This window comes from Euphorbia lathyris, chromosome 1 (genome assembly GCF_963576675.1).
Source record: "Euphorbia lathyris chromosome 1, ddEupLath1.1, whole genome shotgun sequence".
Taxonomy (NCBI): Eukaryota; Viridiplantae; Streptophyta; class Magnoliopsida; order Malpighiales; family Euphorbiaceae; genus Euphorbia; species Euphorbia lathyris.
Genome location: NC_088910.1, coordinates 6411630 through 6418028, shown reverse-complemented (window position 1 = coordinate 6418028; position 6399 = coordinate 6411630). Strand labels below are relative to the sequence as shown.

The following is a 6399-nucleotide window of genomic DNA, read 5'->3' as shown; positions in this document are numbered from 1 at the left end:
TTATTATTATTTGTTATTTTCTATTTATTTCATTCTATAAACCAAAAAACCCCCCTTTTACTTTTAATTGTTAATTCTGAAAAGTTATAATTCTACCAGTCTCTGAGGATTCGACCCTACTCCATATTTACTACAGTTTTTGGATTCCAAGAGTAGGTATTTTATTTTTGGTGAATTCGACACTCATCAAATTTTGGCGCCGTTGCCGGGGATCGATCAATACATGGACCGAGATGCAAAAACAATTCCTTGAGAAGTTTTTTCCAGCTTCAAGAGTTACTTCAATCCGAAAGGATATATCTGGAATTCGCCAAATCACTGGAGAAAATCTTCATGAATATTGGGAGCGATTCAATCAATTGTGTACTAGTTGTCCCAACCACCAGATAAGTGACCAACTTTTAATTCGATATTTTTATGAAGGTCTAATCTTGTCTGACAGGAATCTGATAGATGCTGCTAGTGGTGGAGCCTTAGTGGACAAAACTCTCACTGAGGCAAGGAATCTAATTACAAGAGTTGCTGCGAATGCTTAACAGTTTGGCGCTCACCAAGATGTGTCTGAAATTAAAGTGAATGAGGTAAGTAGCTCTTCAGTTGAAAAACGACTTGATATTCTTACTTCACTTGTGCAGAAAGCATTATTGGGAAACACTCAACAAGTGAAAACTTGTGGAATTTGTTCGAGTCCCGACCATCCAACTGATGTTTGTCACACTCTCCGAGAGGAAGAACAAGTCAATGCTATGGGGAATTTTCAAAATCAGCAAAATCAAAGGAGATATGACCCATATTCACCTACTTATAATGTCGGATGGAGAGATCACCCAAACTTCGGTTATGGTCCAAAGAACAACAATTTCCAACAACAAGGTTTCCAACCTATACCACAAGCTCCTATACAACAAGCTCCTCCTAAGCAAGGTATGACTTTGGAACAAATTGTTACTGCTATGGCTACTAATGTGCAACAATTTCAGCAAAACACTTTGACATTCCAACAAGATACCAAGACAAGCATCCAGAACTTGGAGAACCAGATGAGCCAAATGGCAACTTTAATTAGCAAATTGGAATCCCAAGCTTCTAGATGTTTACCATCACAGCCAGAGGTGAATCTTAAGCAAAATGCAAGTGCCATCACATTGAGAAGTGGTAAAAAGATACCATCTGCTGAACACTCAAGACAAGAAGAAGATGAGTTGGAGAAACAGAACGAGGAAGCAACTCCAGCAAAGGTTGTCCCATTAACACCTATTATAGTGCCTCCTCCATTCCCAAGTCGGTTTGCTAAAACCAAAAAGGAGGATCAAGAAAAAGAGGTACTCGATTTGTTCCAAAAAGTTTAGATAAATATCCCTCTTTTGGATGCAATTAAACAAGTTCCTCGTTATGCTAAATTTCTTAAAGAATTATGTACTAATAAGAGGAAATTGAGAGGTGATGAAAAGATTAGTGTGGGAGAGAATGTTTCTGCAGTTATACAAAAGAAACTCCCACCTAAGTGCAAAGACCCAGGTATGTTCACTATCCCTCCTAAGATAGGACATAGACTGATTGAAAGAGCAATGCTAGATCTCGGTGCCTCCATTAATGTCATGCCACGTTCCATTTATAATTCTTTGAATGTTGAGCCATTAAAAGAAACTGGTGTGATTATCCAATTAGCTGATAGGTCTAATGCATATCCAGATGGATTGTTAGAGGATGTGCTTGTTCAAGTGAATGATTGGGTTTTTCCTGCTGATTTCTATGTGTTGGACATGGAAGAGGATAACTCTTCTACTTCTGTCCCAATTTTATTAGGAAGACCTTTTCTGAAAACATCAAAGACTAAAATTGATGTGCATAAAGGTACTTTAACTATGGAATTTGATGGTGATGCCATAAAATTTAATATTTTTGATGTTATGAAATATCCTAGTGAAGTCCATTCTGTGTTTGCTTTAGATGTTATTGATTCTATGGTGCAAAAAGTTTTTGATATGAATGATAAAGACGAGCTCAACTTTGTAATTTGTAATAGTTTCTGTAAGAATAAAATGTCAAATATTGCTAATGAATTTGTGATCAGTCATGCCGTAGAAGACACTATTTTTGAACTTCAATCTTGATAACAACCCAAATTATTCTTGAATAAGGAATAAGGGAAAATTAATAGAAATAATGGCAAACCATTATTCCTTCTAAAAGAGATATTTATACATGATTAATGTGGAATTAATGATAATTAATGTAGGGGAGAATATGCAAATAATGAGGAAAAGGAAGGAGTCTCTAGCATTATGCCACGCCACGTGGACCATGGCGAGATACGCCATAACGAGATACGCCCGATGAGAGCGAGTAGCGGAGACCCGCCATAGCTCTCAAGGAGAGCGTACATACGCCTTGACGGATCAAAGAATACGAAAAGGGATATTCACCTTGAGAACGCCAAAAGAAGAACCGGATGGTGGATCTCCACGGTTCAGCTCAGTGAGATCCGCTGGCGAACCTATGAGGCGAATCTCCTCTTTCACCTGATTCATCACAGTAACGGCTAACCGCCGACTCGGCCATAAAGACCATTAATGTGCTATCAATTAGCTAACCGCCAGGTTAAAGGTAACCAGTAACCGCCAGCTTAAAGGTAACCAGTAACCGCCATTAATGGAGCATTAATGGAGACCTTCTAGTTGCTGAAGGTTACGAATTCCTAGCTATATATAGCCTACATCCCTAGGCTATCAAGGTACACACATTCTCACAACCTTTGTCAATTCAGTTTGCTCTCTCGTTCCTCTATACTGACTTTGGCATCGGAGTGTCCCCGGCCGATCCCAACGGCACCTCATAGGGAAGGGCCCCGATCAAGGATTTTTCCCCGAGTTATCAAATCTCTTAAATTATTGAACCATATTGTGTCTTATATTGACTTACCAAGGTCTAATGTTAAACTTCTTCCTTCAATTTTGCAGGCTCCTAAATTGGAATTGAAAACATTGCCCACTCACCTCAAGTATGCTTATTTGGGAGAGAATGAAACTCTTCCAGTTATAATTTCTGCCAAGCTAACAGAACTTGAAGAGGAGAAATTGATCCGAGTGTTGAAAGATCATAAGGAAGCAATTGGATGGACCATAGCCAATATAAAAGGAATTAGCCCTTCTACATGTATGCATAGAATTTTAATTGAAGAGGGTGCTAAACCTTCGAGAGAAGCCCAACGACGTTTAAACCCACCAATGATGGACGTCGTCAAGAAAGAAGTGCTTAAATTGCTAGATGCCGGTATGATTTTTTCAATTTCGGATAGCCGTTGGGTAAGTCCGGTGCAAGTTGTCCCGAAGAAAACTGGGACAACTGTCGTGAAAAATGAGAATAATGAATTGGTACCCACCCGAATTCAGAATGGATGGAGAGTTTGTATTGACTATCGAAAACTTAATGCTTCGACTAGAAAAGATCACTTTCCTTTACCTTTTATTGATCAAATGTTAGAAAGGTTAGCTGGTAAATCTCATTATTGTTATCTTGATGGCTATTCAGGTTTCACTCAAATACCAGTATCCCCTGAGGACCAAGAAAAAACGACTTTCACATGTCCATTTGGAACATTTGCTTATCGACGAATGTCGTTTGGGCTATGTAATGCACCAGCAACATTTCAAAGGTGTATGGTTAGTATATTTTCTGATTATGTAGAGAGTATCATAGAAGTTTTCATGGATGACTTCACAGTCTATGGTGATTCTTTTGATTCATGTTTATCTAACCTTACTAAAGTGCTTGCAAGATGCATTGAGAAAAACCTTGTTCTTAACTATGAAAAATGCTATTTTATGGTTGATCATGGTAGTGTTTTAGGTCATGTGATTTCTTCTAAGGGAATTGAGGTAGACAAAGCTAAGGTTGATGTTATAAAATCCTTACCGTACCCCACAAATGTGCGGGAAGTCCGTTCTTTTCTTGGACATGCAGGATTTTATAGGCGGTTCATTCATGATTTCTCGAAGATAGCTCAACCCTTGTCGAAACTTATGCAAAAAGATGTGGCATTTGAATTTAGTGATGCATGCAAGGGGGCATTTGATCAACTCAAGGAGGCTCTCACCTCTGCACCTATGGTTCAACCTCCCAATTGGAACTTGCCTTTCGAAATCATGTGCGATGCCAGCAATTATGCAGTGGGAGCCGTTTTGGGCCAGAAAGTGGGAAAGGCTTCACATGTGATATATTATGCCTCGAGGACATTGGATAGTGCTCAATGTAATTACTCTATAACGGAAAAAGAACTTCTAGCCATTGTATTTGCTTTAGAAAAGTTTCGTTCTTATCTGATTGGCACTAAAGTGATTGTGTATTCTGATCATGCAGCTTTAAAGTATCTACTCACCAAGAAGGAAGCCAAGCCTAGATTGATTCGTTGGATACTTTTGCTCCAAGAGTTCGATATAGAGATCCGTGATAAAAAAGGGAGCAGAAAATCTAGTGGTTGATCATTTGAGTAGACTAATCCAAGCTGAAGACCCATCACCTCTGAAAGATTCATTCCCTGATGAACAACTCTTTACGGTGCAAATCAATGCCCCATGGTATGCTGATATTGTCAATTTTCTTGTCACAAAGACATTGCCTAAAGATTTGACTCGTACTAAAAAAGATAAGGTAAAAAGTGATTCTAAATATTATGTTTGGGATGAACCATACTTGTGGAAACATTGCTCTGATCAAATTATAAGAAGGTGCGTGAATGATTCTGAAATTCAATCTATTTTATCTTTTTGTCATTCATATGCTTGTGGAGGACATTTCAGTCCTAAGAGAACTGCTCGTAAGGTACTTGAGTGTGGATTTTATTGGCCAACTTTATTTCATGATTCATATGTATTTTGTAAATCTTGTGCTAATTATCAGAAAATGGGTAACATAAGCCGAAAAGATCAAATGCCCTTACAATCTGTATTAGTTTGTAAAATATTTGATGTATGGGGTATAGATTTTATGGGTCCGTTCCCATCATCATTTGGTAATGTTTACATATTATTAGCGGTGGATTATGTTTCAAAGTGGGTAGAAGCTAAAGCTACCCGAAATAATAATGCCAAAACAGTTATTGACTTTGTTAAATCTCATATCTTTTCCAGGTTTGGCACTCCAAAGGCATTGATAAGTGATCGAGGAACCCACTTTTGCAATAAGGTTGTGGAAGCTTTACTTAAAAAGTACAATGTTACACATCGAACATCCACTGCTTACCATCCCCAAACGAGCGGACAAGCAGAGGTTTCCAATCGAGAGATTAAATCTATTCTTGAGAAGACTGTGAATCCTAATCGAAAAGATTGGAGTGTACGCCTCGATGATGCTTTATGAGCGTATCGTACCGCTTACAAAACGCCAATAGGTATGTCTCTATATCGTTTAATTTTTCGAAAGCCATGTCACTTGCCCGTTGAACTTGAACATAGAGCTTTTTGGGCGGTGAAACAATGTAATATGGAGATTGATGCGATTGGTGAGAATAGGAAATTGCAATTACAAGAATTGGAAGAAATACGTAATGAGGCGTATGAGAATTCAAGGATTTATAAGGAGAAAACGAAAGCTTTGCACGATAAAATGATTTCTAGAAAGAGTTTTTCTGTAGGTCAAAAAGTTCTTCTTTACCATTCTCATCTTAAGCTATTTCCGGGCAAGCTTCGTTCTAAGTGGATAGGTCCTTTTGTTGTTACTAATGTTTTTCCACATGGTGCAGTTGAAATACGAAGTTTATCCACTGATAAAAATTTTAAGGTTAATGGTCATCGTCTTAAACCTTTTTATGAAGGTTTCCAAGTGAGCAACATGGAGCAATTAATCTTAGAGCATCTAGACTATGGAGAATAAATAGGCATAATGTCTAGCCAAAGACGATAAACAAAGGCGCTCTTTTGGGAGGCAACCCAAATTTCTATCCTTTTACTCTATTTTAATTTTGTTTTATTTAAATTCGGTTTTAGAAATAAATTCATGTCTTTGTGTTTTGCACATTAGGGACAATGTGTGTTTTAGTGTGGGGGAGAGGTGTTTTGGAGAAATTTTCACATTTTAGTCTTCATTTTAAATTGAGTTCTCTATGTTTAGTTTGTGTTTTGTGTTTTGTGTTTTCATTTGCATTTTGTTAGCTTGTGTTTAGTTGAGTCATGTTAATCATATTCTCCTTAACTTGATAGTTTAATTAGCTCGTATTATCGAAATCAATTAAAACTTATGATGAGTGTTGGACTTAGTAACAATTGATTTTATAGTCTTTATTTTGAGTAATCCATTTTAACTAAAGCGATCAAATTGATTGAAAAGTATGCAAAGCTTTGTACAATTACCCTCAATTTCTGTGAGCTTTTGAGCCAATGGAGCAATTTGCTTAAACAACAT

At 37.5% G+C, this 6399-nt stretch overlaps 1 pseudogene; it reads left to right on the top strand.

Moving 5' to 3' along the window:
• The first annotated feature begins 233 nt into the window (after positions 1-233).
• LOC136216715 (uncharacterized) lies at positions 234-5871 on the top strand (annotated as a pseudogene).
• Positions 5872-6399: the final 528 nt, after the last annotated feature.